The 15,668-nt window shown below is 30.7% G+C and overlaps 1 long non-coding RNA gene across 1 annotated transcript; it reads left to right on the top strand.

Moving 5' to 3' along the window:
• Positions 1-3,780: 3,780 nt before the first annotated feature.
• LOC129957181 (uncharacterized) lies at positions 3,781-12,200 on the top strand. Its single transcript, XR_008782739.1, has 3 exons — positions 3,781-3,884; positions 7,437-8,170; positions 9,000-12,200. It is a non-coding gene; the product is annotated as an uncharacterized LOC129957181 (long non-coding RNA).
• Positions 12,201-15,668: the final 3,468 nt, after the last annotated feature.

Below are 15,668 nucleotides of genomic sequence, written 5' to 3'. Positions count from 1 at the left end.
GTAAAATAATCAATAGGGTGGCAGGTTAATAAGATGCCGCATTTTGCGGACGATTTTTGATCGCCTGACGATGAACGCAATTTGATAGATGTAGAAGTTAAATTCGCACATTTGCAGGCTTTTTATTGAAATGTCGTTCATCAAGCTTCTAATTAGCATTACTTTTGGCAGTATATCCGACAAGGTGAATAAGTTATCTCATTCTGCGGACTATGAAATGAATACGGTGGAAGTTCGCTAATTTTCAGGCATCTTATGTAAATGTTCATTCGGCTAATAATTTGCCTTACTTTTGGCAGAATAACCAACAAAGTGTCAAATGAGTAAGAAGTCACATTTTTGCCGATTTATATTTATCTTTCGGCTAAGATGTTATCATAAGTTATGAGAAAAATTTTTTTTATCGAGTACTTCGATTATTTGCAAGTGGAATTATTAGGGAAAAATACTTTTATATTTCACAAGATATAGGGCCGGCGTCCTGGCATAGGGGTAGCGCGTCTTCCCCGTGACCTGGACGTCCTGTGTTCGAGTCCCGGATCGGGCATATCTGTTCTACCTGTGTGAATGTGCCCCCTCTAAAAAGAGGTTGTACAAGCGAATGTGATGCGTGACTAGCTAAGACATACTTTTGGCCCTAGTTAGCGCTACCAAAACAAGAGACGCTCCCTTGGCTTAAAATCGCTGACTTCGTCAGCGAGCTTGTCCGTGGCAAGTGCCATTATAAACATGAATAGGGCGATAGTTTTCCCTAATTCGTAATTCAATGAATCATTTTATGAGATTTTAGATTATAAAGTGAATCATTTTTTTTTATCTAATTGTTATTTCTTCGGTGATGAAATGGTAAATTTATTTTATTTTACTTCACTGAGAATTCTCTGATTAAAATCTAGTTTATGGTTAAACTAAATTTAATAAACACTCTTTTCTCTCGATACTCTTGTATTTTATGCATGCTAAGAAGAGTTAGGTTGCTGTAGCCAGGTTATGTGAATTCATTATAAATTACTGGAATAAGTAAATTGTATTATAGTAAATTATTTAACAGTAAAATATCTTTTTTATGCAATCTAATTTACTGACTACAATTATTAAAGAAATATTACCGACTGAAAATGACGACAAAAAATAAATATATGTTATGGTAGCTTTTTAGCTACGCTAAGAGCTTATCCAAGTATATACTAAATTTGTTAAATAAATTACTACCTAAATTCTTAAGATTCTGCATTCAGTATTATAACTATGTAATCGGAAAAAGTATTTTTAAAAAAACTTCTTTTTCATTTTTTTATAAATACTCTTTACAGTAAAATCTATATAATTTCTGGTGCTTCTAAATTTTTAATAGACTTTAGATAAAGATATCTTGATAAAATGATAATGTCTTGATTAAAATATTTATTCATAGAATATTCATATATGATATATTAATACATTGACATACGAATTTGCTTAACTGGTATATCTTATTAAGGACAATTATTATTATTTTAATTCCTAAAATAATATAAAGTCATTTGAGGCACTGATGAGTTTTCAAGTGATTTTTGCATTTTAAATTACTCAATACTTTCACTTAATTGTAGATTAAAAATTTAGTAATTCGATGCGCGATCCAGACTCGTCATTGTATACGAAGTGGTTAAGAAAAACCAATGCATGCAACTGAGAGGATAAAAATAATTTTTTAGATTAATATTAGCTTGCAATAGCTTCGAGGGAAACAAGTACTTAACCACAAGAACACATGCTTAAAAATGAAGATAGAGGAGTTCATATTCTAGATCTAAATGTTTTTTAATAAAACGCTTTGTCTGTTTAAGCCTGATAGCTTTTTAGCATATACATAATACATGGGAAACATAATACTTAAGACCCTCATTTTTCACACGTTGATTTTTCAATCTTACATAAAATAGTTAAGTTTGTACATATCTTTACAAAATATCTTCCCCAACTTTCTTAAGAAACATCATTGTATCTTTTCAGCACTCTATATCGTTCGTGTCCAAATTATATAAAATTTTTGTTGTATGCGCTCGCTTATTCGCCTCGAAATATATCTGAATTCCCTCTCGTTGTTGCAATTCTTATAAAAATTATTTTAGGTAGGAGACTATACAAAGGAGGGGGAAAAAATCGGTTTTGGCGAAAACACTGAATATTCCTTTTTATTTATCATGCTGGATTTCTAAAAAATTTCTTTTATAAAACTTTTTGAATATAATTTCTACATTCATTTTAAATAGCTTCCATGATGAGAACATATAATTTGCAATGACACCGCATTCTACCTCAGCCTGTGTTTCTATCTATATACTACAATCTAGAATAAATATAATTGTATTTTTTCCAAAATTAGATCTTAGTGCAAGCAAATCTCAAGAATCTCATAAAAATATAGATTCAAATATTGACAATTTTTTAAAGGTCAGTAAAAAAAACAACAACTGAGAACATTTTTTTTTTTTTTTTGCAAATATCTTTGTAAATTTTTATCAATGAAAGAAAGGTTAGTATCTCAATAAAAAAGAAGCTAAAAAATACTTAATTTCCTTTAATTAAATGTAAAAATTAATTATTATGAGTTATTTTCTAACCAAATTAGGGAAATTGTGATTGCCTCCCTGTCGGATATGTCTTGCTCCCCCCGTCGGCAAGACTCTATCGCCGCCTCTGTCTGGATCATAGATTTAAGGACACTTTAATTGCTTTCTCAAACTATCTTTTAAAGAAGGACCATTGATTGCAAAATCTCGGTTTGACGATTGGAGGGTCACAAGTTCAAGATCCAGTTTTACCAATAATTCAAAGGAGCCCTATGACGTAGTGATGATATTTCGGATTCAGGACTGTGGGTTCGAGACCCGATTCCAATCGAAAAGTCGAATCATCTTTTAGACCATGAAATCAGGTAGACATAATGATTTGTCTTATTTTGTCCATCTGTTTTAAGAAAGGATCATTGACCCGATTTAGGGACAATTTTAATAACTCGCCTTACTCAGACTTTTTATTATTGGCCTAGTGTCAATATTTCAGTTTAAAGACTGGAATATAATAGGTTCAAAATTAAATTTCACTAGATTCAAAGAGTCTTGGTGGTCTGATAATAAGGCTTTGAATGAGGATCGTGGGTTAGAGACGCAATTCTACAGAAAATTTACCACATGTACCAGTCATTCCTTCATGCTTGCATCATGGATTCAAATATATTTTAATGACTCACCTTACTCAGACAATCTGTTTTAATAAAGGATCTTTGGTCAGGTAGCTTAAACATGATGTCTTGATCTTAGGTTTAGGGTCATCTAACTCCGATTTCATCGTAAATTAGCCAATTTATCCACCTCATATACTTTGAATCTGTTGTTGGCGATCAAACGTCCTCACTTTGATGTAGCGTAAAGACAAACATGCTAAAACGAGTTAAAGATCAGTTGTTGTATTCATTATTTAACAATGATTGGAAAATAAGCTGTCCAGAAGTAGCCCTTTTCTAGCTTCAAAAGGGAACATAATCGAGTAAAATTAAGAATAGGCTCTACAGGCAGCAGAGTGGCTAATACATGATGCATATGAAAACTCGGATTTGAATTCTTGTTAAAGCCCTTTTTTTTCCCTTGGGAACTGAAACCTAATATAAAAGAATAACGCACATCCGGTTAGAAATACAACAACATAGTTTTTTATTAATATTTAAAAAATTATTTTGAAATGAAGATTTGAATCGATATGAAAATAATTGAATCGTAAATGCATGTAAACAGTTTAAAGAAATCCAGATTTGTCTGTGATTTCTTTTGTTGTATCTGTGGTACACAATTATTGTGGAAGTATTGTTAGTAATTCCTTGATGTATAAAATACGGGACATAGGTTTGTATTATGAATTATTTTTAATTTATTTTTCAGTGCTATTTGCTTACTAGATAACTTGCGTGATTTTTGGTAGGAATGTATGTTGCTTTTATAATCTTTTGTTGCTGATATATGCCTTTTTTGCAACATCTTTCCTCCCGTACTAATACAATTGGCTACTAATCCTGAAATACACATTTTAGGGTGCATTTATTGTTGCAAAAGATTGCAAAAAATTTCATATGCAACACTTCTACTTTTTAGTACATAGTGTAAGCATGCATAAAGTAAAATATTACTAAACATTTTTGATATTTTGATAAATTTTGGTTTTAAAACTCAATAAATTTCGGGGGGTGGGGGATGGATGAAATTATTTGTGTTTGAAAAACATAATCCCTCGGAAACTAAACATTTGGATGAAAATTTGTTTGTGAGTTTTACAACAACGTTTTAGATTTCTGTCAATGTTTTGAGGAAATCCATCAGCGAGAAGTCTTTCTTGCATCCGTGTAAACGTGAACATGGTCATTTGAAATCGGTATGAGATGGATGAAATTTGGTATGCGATTTTATTACTAGAATCGCAGGTCTGCAATAAAAATTTAAGCCAAATCCGTCATTACATTGACATTAATCGAATTTCTATTCTTTGGTTCAAAAGTGCGATAGCTAAAAAATATCCCCAGATAGGGAATAAGCTTTTGTATGTAATCATTAAATTAAAATTGTTTTTGATTTCATATTGAATCCGCGAATAGGTCTGTTTGTAAATCGTTGTGGGCATGAGAATGATAATTCAAAACTACTACAAGCACATTAAAAAAGCATTTTATAATTTTTGCATCAAAACAGCAGATCAATGGGAGATTTTGAATTCAATCGGTTAGCAGAAAGAGTTCCAGAAATCATGTTTTATTCTTTATATTATCTTGTGAATGTAAATACAAAACGAATCATATGGTATATGTATACATGTAAATTAAAGGGAGGTCATTCCAGCGGAATAATTACATACTAAGTAGTTTTATGCTTTATTATGAACATTGTAGTTGTACGAATTTCGCAAAGCGAAATGAACAATTCTCAGAATGAACGCCGAAGTTTTTAAGAGTTCGCTAAATTCCTAATTGCATATCCGCGTTTAGTTAACTCCGATGATCGCAGTTGTTGTTTAGACTTACATTGACGTCATCGTAAAAAGTTAGTGAAATGTTTGCATTTGGAAGTCATCCTGAAAGCGAGGAAAAAAAGGTTGAAGTGAAGATTAGTGTGCCCCCCGAGTTTGTCGTCAATATGGCAATCCAACGGAACGCTCTTCTAGTAACTCTAATGTTTTGTTTACTACTTTTTACAATGGCTGAGTTGTACATGATCTACAACTATTTTATGAAAAATGTTAAATTAAAAATAATAATAAAATATCGATTAAGGATTTTAATTTTGTTCTTTATTATAATTAAATTTTTTTTTACAATCAAGACACTACAATTTATTTTTAATGTGAATACGAACAGAAAATATTTATTCTTTTGCAAATTTTACTTGTCAGTATTCGCTTTAAAAAATCGTCTGAATTCTTACTTTACGAAATCGTCTGCACTCTTACTTTAAAAATCAGCTGCAATAGAATTCTTCGCAGTTCTCTTAACTCTTTTGATGCTCTAACGATTGGTTCCCTTGATAATTTATGTCGGCAATTGAGCAAGAATGGATATCGTTTAAATGGGATGGAAGACAGTATTTCGAACCTGCAGAATGGATGAAGGGTGAGAGGAAAATATTTTTTTTACGTGTTGATGAAGTTAGGAAAGGATGCTTGTTTGAAATTTTGTATGGAGTTGGTTTGATTGCTTCTAAGTGTGTATGTCCGGTGTGTGGTAAGAATATGAAATTGATTGATTTGTATGAGAGAATAGGTAGAAAGATCTGATGTTGCAGAAAAAAATGATTGAATCCGCACCATATTAAAAAGTCTGTATGAAGGAGTTCTTGGTTCGATAAGTCATTTGGATTTAGGAATAATTTTATACATGACATATATGTGGTTAAACCGAATGTGGCGTGAAAGTATTGTGAATGATTTGAATATTGCAGCAAGAACGCTGACTGATTAGATGAATTTTTGTAGAGAAGTGTGTGCAGATGCTTCTTTGGCCTTTAATGGGAAAATCGGTGGGATTGGAAACATTGTTGAAATAGATGAAATAAGTTTGGAAAGAGAAAATACAATAGAGGAAAGCGAGTGGAAGGGCAATGGGTGTTTGGAGTCAGATATACGAATGACTGTTTCTTTGAAGTAGTGCCTGAAAGAAGTGCAGATGTTTTACTTGAAGTTATAAAAGACGTATTCTTCCGGGTAGCACCATAATTTCCGACTTTGGGCATCGTGTAACTGTCTCGATAGTGAATGTTGTTAGCTTTTAACGGTGAACCACAGTCTGACGTTTAAAGACCCAGAAACCAGAGCCCACACAAATTCTATCGAGAAAACCTGGAATGCCATTAAAAGATCTTTACAAGTGACAAATCATGCAGCCGTCTATTTCTCCGATTCTCCGGCTACATGGCAGAGTACATATGGCGTAGACAAAACAACTTGCGATAACAGAAAAAGTAGGCAGATTCTTCAGAGAAATATTGCGATCGTACCCTGCCGAGACAACTGATTAAATAAATTAAGTGCATTAATTCTTTAAAATTTCCTCTGAAATCCGTTCCTATAACTTACTTCCTTTCTTTTTTATTGATTATGTACTGTTCCTGTTATCTACACATTCATGTTCAATGTGCTAGCGAAGCTACTAGGTTCGCGCTGCTAGTGAATCCGTAGGATGTTTTATTTAAGTCAAAAAATTCTGCCCGGTGAATTCAACAGATGCCTAAGGCATCGCATGCTCTAACTTTTGCTCTGCATCCAACAGACCGGCGCAGCCGTTCTGAAAAAAAAAACAATACTTATCAGTAACCATAATTATATTGTGGCCGTTCTGAAATGATTTATGTGGATCATAATCATAATTATATTGCTGAAAGTGATAACCGTAACTTTTCCGCAGAAGTGTTTGTTTACTTTGTCCGCCATGTTTTTGGTGACTTGGCATCCTTGGCGCAGTAAGGAGCAGACTAAACTTCACTTTTATCAAGAATAAATACAGTTTTATTTCAGATATTCAGTTTTTTAGGCTTGCAAATGGAATATCGTGGATTAACACATTTGGCGTATTATCGTGAGGAAAAAAATAAATAAATTTGACTTTCTTACTGTAGAGTGCATTTATTGGATAGTGCGACTAACAAGGATTAATAGCGTTTAGAACTAACATGGCCTTGTTAGTTCTAAACACTATTAATCCTTACTTGTTTCGACTCTTCCGTATAATCCTACAATATTCTGAAGCGAGAAAAGCTGTCTTTTTTCAATATAAAATTACTTTTTTAACATTTGGTATTTTGTTTTGGCGTTTTGTGTGCCCTTGTTTCGGCACTTATGTATTACCATACAATTTGTTCTGAATCAAGGGAAAAACTGCCTTTTTCAATATAAAATTACTTTTTTTTTTTTTGCAGGAATACGCCTTTTTCTAATTTTGAAGCAAAATTCAACAATTACAATCGACAGTTTTTTTTAGAAATATCCGTGCCAAATTCCAAGGGTTGCTGTGAATTTTGAATTAAGAAAAAAGAATGACACTTTATCCAATATGGTATCAAAGAAACGGAATATTTTACAGTCGTTACCCTGGTTTATTTTCAAAAACGCCCACACTTTCAAGAATGAGCCTTTTCAAATCGAGGCTGAGACTTCTGATATCGAGACTTCATCTCTCCTTGAAGAAACTAAAACTGTTCTTACCGGAAATGAGCCTTTCTCTGGAAAGATTGCACCGTTTGGTGTCGAGACCGCGTCTGGCCCCTCGTTTCAGGGTACACATGGCGAGAGTGAATCATGCTCAAATCAAATTGGACATAACTGTGTACAGACTAAATTTTCTCGTGACGAAGCTGAACAATTTTTTGCCGTACCCAAAACTGTGGAAATCGGGACGGAATCTTTGCCTTTCGAAACTGAATTTTTGTCTTTCGAAGCTGAACTTTTGTCTATCAAGATTGGATTTGTCTATGACGAGGTTACAAGTTCTGCTAGATATTATATAGGTAAAAAATTGCATATTGGTTCTAAAAGAAGCATTCCTCGAATTTTTAAAATGGAAAGCCATCACTTTCAACAGTTGGTATCTTTGTTTCCATTCTATAGGGGAAAAAGCCCTTCTATAAATAGTCAGATCTTAGAACGCTGTCTGGTAAGTAAAAATAAATATTAAAATTTTAAAGAATAAAATTGTATTAAATACACACAGTAAAAATGATTCTAATTTCTATGTAACAATGTAATAAAAATAGGCTTTACTATTTAAGCATGTGTTAGACTGTAATAACTGGTAAAATATTGCAGATCGGTTATTATAGATTTTGAAAAAAATTGAGATGGCCGAGAAATAACTATCCATTTCCCGCCCATATCCAGCAATATATCTGGCGCAAACTTAGACATTTGTTTTGAATAATTCATTAACTTAAACCAATTAAATCCTTGCTGAAGAATTTTTCCATGTCAAAATGCAATTCGACTAGACAATGAGTAGGTGCCATTTCCCTATTTTTTAACTTGTAATAATTTCAACTAACCAGTTTTGGTGTAGTTTACGCTCTGGGTTAAAGTAGTTTAAAGTTATATGATCATTTAATTAGATTAATTAACAATTAGACGATACATACTCAGAAAATTCATCGTTTAGAGCACAAAGGAAAGTGATAAATTCAGTAAATGCACCATTCCCTCAGAATGCCGTTGAAGGAGAGGGGGCATAGTTAATTTTCACATTAAGAGATGGCGCTGTCCTAAACCATTTAATTCGTTGAGGACAAGTTTTGATGAAATGTATTTCTAGTCGTAGTCTGTTTACTGACAACTGAAAAATGAAATTTTCTTTTACATGAATTTTAAATGGTCTTCTAAATCGGTGGATCATAGCTTAATAGTGAAAGATTTCTCTATTTTTGTGCATTTGCATGCAATTTTTCACATTATTTGTCATTGTCTTTCCAATAATAGTATTCTCTTATTTTTAGGATGAGATGTTTCTCTTTGCAGTTTTCTTCACACATTTAATGTTCTTTATATTTAAAAAAATTGAACAAAGAAACATGAAATGAAGAATTAAAAATGTGGAATCGTATTATTTAACTACTTTGGAAACTATTTGCAAGATAAATCTTCAGTTGCTTGCTTTATATTTCTACGAAGCAAGGGAGCTTCGTACAAGCAGTTATAAAGGTGCACTTTGAGATAAAATTTGCATGTGTTTTCATATGTTTTAAGATTATGATGTTATGAAAAAATATTTTCATAATATCATAATCTTTAAATTATGATATTTATTCTTGAAAAAAAAGATTATTTATTGTAAAATATATGTAATCAAATGCGCATATCTATATTTTCTAAAAGTATATCCGAGTTTACATTCTGGGATAGTATAAGACTTAACGAGGAATATTATGTGATCCCATCAGTTTGACTGATTTTCAGTTTCATGAGATTTTTAATTGTAATATTTGCATAAAGAATTATCTCATTAATGTACATAATGCATCGATGGTTTCATGATTTTGTTGTGATCCTGTACTTTTATTAACTGAAATTGTTTCCTTGATAGGAAAAAATTATTAATTAAATTTTCCTCTGTTTCATGTACAAACGCTAAACGCATACACTATTATAAATTCCGAACAATTTTAAAAATCATTCATTGAACCGACTAAAAATAAAAAGCTTGGAAAGAAGAGGAATTAAATCGATTCATTCTGACTCGAATGTTGAATAAGTTTCTCATAGTTTCTAGTTTATACCGCTAGGTGATTCTACAGTTGATTGAAAAGTGCGGACAAAATATTTGCCAAATTACAAGTGTTCGTTATTTTTTTATTCATTAAGAAATTTGTAAATTCCTTGCAGACTAGAAATAACTTTTTTTTATAGCTAAGCATTTTTGATCTTATTTTGTGATATCCTCGAAAAGATTACACAATGATTCAAAAGTGTTGTTCTTTTCCTCATAGCTTAGGTCTTGTGGGCTTTCATTCCAAAAAATGTTGTATATTTCATTAAAAGAAAAGCTTCATTAACTGTAGGATCATCTAAGAAATTAAGTTGGAAACTATAAAATGATCAATTCTGTTTTTTTGACCAAAAATTCGATTTCATTTCCCTTTTTTCTGAGTTTTGTATCTTTATATGGTGTTGAATTGGTGATTTTTAGTTTAAGATAATACCTTGCCTTAATAGCACAAAATTCTACAATATATTTACGTTATCTTCACAATATTGCACTGCAATTAGAAAATCGAGTATTGTTGTATATTTTGTACAATGTCTTGTGCTAAAGGGAATATATGATTTTAGTAAGAAATATAATCTCCACTTAGCAATTACAGCTGCGAGCTTATAAATAAAATAATTTTGAATAATTTAAAGGAATCGGTATTTTATCCACGAAATTAGTAGAATCCAGGATCATTTAAAAACTGAAAAAACATTCAAAATAAGTAGAAATAAATGTAAAAGGAGCTTGATCTGCCATCTGTCTGCTGAATTAAGAACCAAACGATGCAAACTTTAAATAAAATGAACTAATACTATCCCAGTGTAAATTCGGTTTACAAGATTGTCACATTAAGAGTTTATAGAACTAATCGTTTTAAATCGCGCCGACTTCCAAGAAGTCTGCTCATTGGTCAATTTTTCTGCATTTATTCTCAGGAATGTTTCATCATAGAACGATGGTAATGCATGCATCTATGTTTGTTAATTTGAGAATATTAATTATGTATCTTCATGAACAAATTTGGACGAGCGATTAAAAATGTAGTTTTATAGTTTAAAGAAGCTCTTTATTATATGTAACTTATTTATTTCAGTAATTTAGTTTACTAAGTGAGTAAATTTTATAAGTTATTCAAATATATATCTTTATTAAAATACATTTTTCAGTTTACACATTCAGGCAACTATTGGGAAAATTTAAAAAGTTGAGTTATTTTAAATAAAATAACTCAACTTTAATACTCGACTATTACAAACTTAAATATTTCTGAGGTTTGATGGCTTGCAATATCATATTTATATAAAACTATATACGAATAGAAAATACCATAATAATACATTCTCTTGAATACCATAAAAATACATTCTATTATATGATTTTCTTTAAAATAGAAAATGCAATAATCATGTTTAAAATCCCTCTCGTTGCTATGTATATGTTGCTATGCAAATATTTTTTAAACAAATCTTGATATTCAAATTATTTTGGGGAATAATATATACTAAAATTGGGGAAATCATTAGAAAAAAGAATACGACTATAAATCCGATTTTATTTTGAATAATGCTATAAAAATACTTATTTAGAAAGAAAATATCAAAAGTATATTAAAAAAAACTAATAAAGGAGTCTTTGCATGAATAAGTTATCAAAAGTGAATTCCAAAGGAATAACTGGTGTGTACAGAATTTCTTGCTGTGTATTCACCATTACACATGCAAAGCAGTTTTTTTTCATAAGGAACAAATTAAATTCCTGATAATTCTGCTACTGTTATAAAACTAAAATTCGATTGCACGCTCTCTTGGGCTCTGTCGAAGGATTGCTTTAGATTCAGAAAATTCGGAACAGACTTTTAATTTAATTAGATAGCCTCTTTACAAAACTTTTAATTTAATTAGACATTAATTTATTCAGACTTGAAAGGAGCTTGGTATATCATTGTGTCATTTTTCCCATTGTAAAATTCATACGATTGAGTGTTAAAATAGTTTAATCATTTTCACAAACTTTTTTGATAGAAACGTACTTTTAGTGGAATTATCAAACTTGTTCCAAATTCTTGCGTTTCCCACTGAATAATTCTGTAAACTTCTTCCATTTCTTTAAAACATTGGGTCATTTTTTATTAAATACCATAAGTTGATTGAAATGATAAAAGCAAAATCTATAGCAATTGCATAAGACATTGAGAAATATTTTCTTTTGTGATCAGAATCAGTATTCCTGAAATTTCGGTTCCGATTAAAGATTAAAATCGGATTAAAGATGATACTATATCGTTCTCTAAATCCTCAGACTGAATTCACTGCATTTAACTGAATGAAACAGTTTCAATTCGTTTGTGTAACTAATGCTTCATTTCCCTGATAATTTATTATTATGTTTTGAATCTTATGGGACAATCTTTATCGCATTATATCCCTATTTTTATTATTTTCTTAAAATCGTGTAATAACAATAATCGTTAAAAACAAGTGTACTTAGCCATCAAATCTCTTAAACATGCAATATTTTAAAGTTTCTGTAGATTAATCATTTAGTATGCGTTATTGAAATACATAATTTTACTTTGCTTTGTTTTCTGAATTAAGTAGATATTAGATTTAAATTTTTCATCTTGATAGAGTATTATTCTTTTTTTAATTTTATATAATTATGTAAAATGAATGAATATTTTATAAATATATGTAACAGGACATTCTTTTGTTTGTTATTATTGTAAGGTTACTTTATGTTCAATAAAATACTTAAAATATAAATGCAGTGTCCTGCTTTTTTTTCTTTTAAAAACTTATCTTAAAGAAGCCTATTCTTTCCTTTCTACCTATTACTACATTAATTGTAGACTAATATTTTAATAATTAAAAAATTAATTATGTTCGCACATTTGCATCATTGACTAATATGCATTTGTAAGACATCTGTACTATATTGCACAGTTTTTTACTTTTCTAGAGACAAGCAAATTTGTGTCTTTTTTTTAATAAAAACTTTTAACTTTCATGCATTTAATCAAAAAAGTTTCCCAAAACAAGTAATCTTTTAAAAACTGATTAATTTGTTTAAATAATATATTTTTGCAAATTCATATATTTTGTCATCAAATGCCCTGTGACAGTTATACAATGATCATTTAGTGGCAGTTGTAGGTCATTTGTGATCCCAGTAATGCAAATTATGAGGCCCTTTTCAATAAAATAAATGATTGGTTTCCCATTTCAACCTATATTTATTTAAATAAGCATATAAACGATTAGTTTTTCTTTCTGTTAGTAACTTTGAAGTATTCACTATTTACATGTTTTCACAGAGATTCTAGATGATTTTCTATTCGTCCAAATGAGAAAATTTAAACTACCGATACTTCAAATGATGCATTTGACTTTATTAAATAAATCTTAAGACCAAAAATCACCGACAGATGGCGTTATAAAACAAATGGTATTTGTGTGCACATAATAAAAATCTGAAGCATTTGTGTTCCAGAACATGCATATTAGTATTATTCATTGAAAAAATTAATACTAGGGATGGCAATACCGGGATACCGAGTACCAGTATTTTGAGTCATTTGTACAATTTTGTAAAACCGGTCTAAACAAGTTTAAATACCGTTTTTTTGGTATTTACTAAAAATTTTTTATATTGTCTCCACTATATGTTCAAAGATAACCAGCATAGCAAAATAGTATACAATTTTGTTTTTGTCTCCCTAACGGGCGAAATTAATTAGACTGTGAATACAAAATTGCATCGTACAATCAAGAGAAGTGATAGAATAACGTTTGACAACGGATTGTAAAACGGATTTGTGCATGCGTTAGGATGGGTTTAATGCAACAAAATAGGGGTGAGAGGAAAGATGAAAGGACTACATGTTTACATTTAACAATGAAGACTCGCGGTTTTATAAGACGTAAACATTACAGGTAATTAATAATAGAGAAGGAAAAAGGTACTAATGCACAGTAAAATATTTCGAAGCAGTTTTTATTTAATATAAGGGACATAAATTATGAAGAATAAATAAAAAAAATTCTGTTCTTAAAATTTGGTGATTACTTTTTTACAAAATAATAATGATCCATTTTATATTAAAGTGTTTCTTTTTATATGTTATTAAATTTTTTCAGGAATATTTTAATTCCTCGTTTTCTGCTTCTTGGTCACAATATTTAATGATATTATGTAAAATTTTCTTCTTACCTTTCCTGAAAGCTTTTTTTTATTACTTTTGGCTACACATATCAATACGAAATTTTGAGTTAAAATGCTGTCGGAAATAAAACAACACTCACATACACGTGAAAGAAAATTAAACTCAAGAGTATCTAATGGGGCAAATCCAAGGTCAAATGGAATTCACTTAGGACTAATAGATGTATTATACCATACAAAATAAATAAATAAATAAAGAAAGAAAGAAAGAACAGAAGAATCCAAATACTGTGGATATAGAAAATTCGGATTCCGACTTTGAGCAGAGTGAGTGTGGTATTGATAATGACAATGTAATTGTTGAATAAGATATTGCTAATGAAGATGAAATATTTACCCATCAAGAATTGCTATCAATAATTTATAAAGTTCGAAAAATTAAGATATTTAAACGTTCCCCTACAAAAAATGCCACATTACAAAAATATATACTAACTGAAAATAAAACAGAATATATGTTAATATTAGATTCTAAAACACGTTGGAACAGTTTATTCCTAATGATGGAACGGTTTTTGAAACTGAGAAATCCAATCCAAAAAGCAATAATCGACTTAAACCTGCAAAATTAATTTTTCAGATAGTGAATTCGGCTTAATATCCAGAACTGTGTCAACTCTACTTCCAATAAAACTGGCTGTTGAGGCATTATGTCGGAGATATTCTAATTTATTAACAGCTAATGCAACAATAAATTTCATGTTGCAGTCACTGAAAGGACAGCACACATCACTATCTGAAAAACTATATATTACATTGAAAAAATGATTTTAAAAATGAAAATGAAAATGAGAAAGAAAAGGGACTAAACAATTCTAATCTGATCAAGTTTACATTAAATTTTCTTAAAATTTTTTACCTACAAACATATCCACATTCAGAAGAATTCGGTACAGTCATCGAAGATAATGATGACATTAATGTCGATAGTGAAAAGGAATTGCCGCTTGAACAAAAATTAGAATTAGAGATAAATAAAAAAAAAAATTAACAAACCAAAATTCAATACAGAAATCAGCTATATCCAAAACCATTCGACGAGAAATCGATTTATTTGAAGACGAGAGATTTAGAGGTAAGTACTTGGAAAAAGTATATTGCGCATTGCTAACAGCACCACCAACTAGCGTAGATGCAGAAAGAGCGTTTTTGACAGCTGGTTTATTATTTTTTGTGATATTTACACTCTCTAATAAAACTGACAAATAAAACAAAGAAACAACTGTGTTTTCTTTCTTTTCTAAAATTTCTACTACCGGTATTAAAACCGGTATCCCGGTATTAAGATCTAAAAAATACCGAATACCCGTATTGAATTTTTGGTCCGATATTACAATCCCTAAGTAAAACCAATACCAATAGGCAATCGAATAATAGCTGATAATCGGATTCTACGCGAGCATTAATTATTTCTCTGCAAATCTTGCCTAATTTTTAAGGAAAAAATGTTTTTGGTAAAATTTCTCTTCCAGAACTAGCAGAACTCTTTTGCAGTTGTACAAGAATTCCGACTAGTGAAGCGCATACAAAGGGATCCAATGTCTCCATGTGCCCTTACATAAGATACGGAAATTCGAAGCAACTGGTGACATAGCAATCTACTAGGCAGTGGAAGAAAGCAAGGTCCATCTTCTAGCGCCGAAAATGTGGCTAGCGTGGTCGCTGACATCAGCAGTCAGTCGCCGCATGGTAC

Source organism: Argiope bruennichi, chromosome 11, assembly GCF_947563725.1.
Source record: "Argiope bruennichi chromosome 11, qqArgBrue1.1, whole genome shotgun sequence".
NCBI classification, from domain to species: Eukaryota; Metazoa; Arthropoda; class Arachnida; order Araneae; family Araneidae; genus Argiope; species Argiope bruennichi.
This window is presented reverse-complemented; position numbering and strand designations above follow the sequence as displayed.